The following is a 1,108-nucleotide window of genomic DNA, read 5'->3' on the forward strand; positions in this document are numbered from 1 at the left end:
GCGGCTGCGTGTTAGGAGTTCCGGGCCAGTAAGTGAATACAAGAGAAGAGGGTGTCCTGGTCGTCAGCCTCCAGGTTCCCTTTGGAGCACAACATTGTCATCAAAGGATTTCCCACACAAGAGTGCAAAACCAGGCCTTTACATCTTCCCTAGAGAAATGATTATGTATATTCACTCAAACACCCGTTCACAAATATCTGTAGCAGCTCTCTTTATGTCAGAGCCTGCAAACCCAAATGCTCTTTTTTGCTTATTTGCCATCTGTATATCTTCTTTGGTGAGGTATCCATTAAGGTCCGGGCCTCATTTATTAATCAGTTGTTTTCTTATTGTTGTGTTTTTAAGAGTTCTTCGTATATTTTGGATAACAGGCCTTTATCAGATGTGTCTTTTACAAGTATTTTCTTCCAGTCTGTGGCCTGTCTTCTCATCCCTTTGACATTGTCTTTTCCAGAGAAGGTTTTCATCTTAATGAAGTTCAACCTATCAATCATTTCTCTCATGGATCATGTCTTTGGCATCATATCTAAAAAGTCATTGCAATACCCAAGCTCACCTAGGCTTTCTCCTATATTACCTTCTAGGAGTTTCACATTTTATATGTATATTTATATTGAGTTAATTTTTGTGAAAACTGTAAGGCCAGTGTCTAGATTCAGTTCATGCATGTGGATGTCTGATTATTCCAGCAGCACTTGTCCAAGAGACTATCTTTCCTCCATTGCATTGCCTTTGCCAAAGGTCAGTTGACTATTTTTATGGGGATCTGTTTGTGGGCTCTCTATCCTGTTCCATTGATCTATTTGTTTTCTTTTACCTATACCACTCAGTCTTGATTACTGCAAATTTACGGTACGTCTTAAAGTCAGATAGGTTCAGTGGTGTTCTTCTCCTTCAATATTGTGTCAGCTATTTTGGATTGTTTGCCTCTCCATATAAACTTTGTCAGTATCCATAAAACAACTTTCTGGAAAATTGGTTGGGATTGCATTGAATCTATAAATCCAGTTGGGAAGAATTGACATATTCACAATATTGAGTCTTCCTATTCATGAACATAGAACAACTCTGCCTTGATTAAGTTCATCTTTGAACTTTCATGCATCAG

The sequence above is a fragment of the Suricata suricatta genome, chromosome 13, assembly GCF_006229205.1.
Source record: "Suricata suricatta isolate VVHF042 chromosome 13, meerkat_22Aug2017_6uvM2_HiC, whole genome shotgun sequence".
NCBI classification, from domain to species: Eukaryota; Metazoa; Chordata; class Mammalia; order Carnivora; family Herpestidae; genus Suricata; species Suricata suricatta.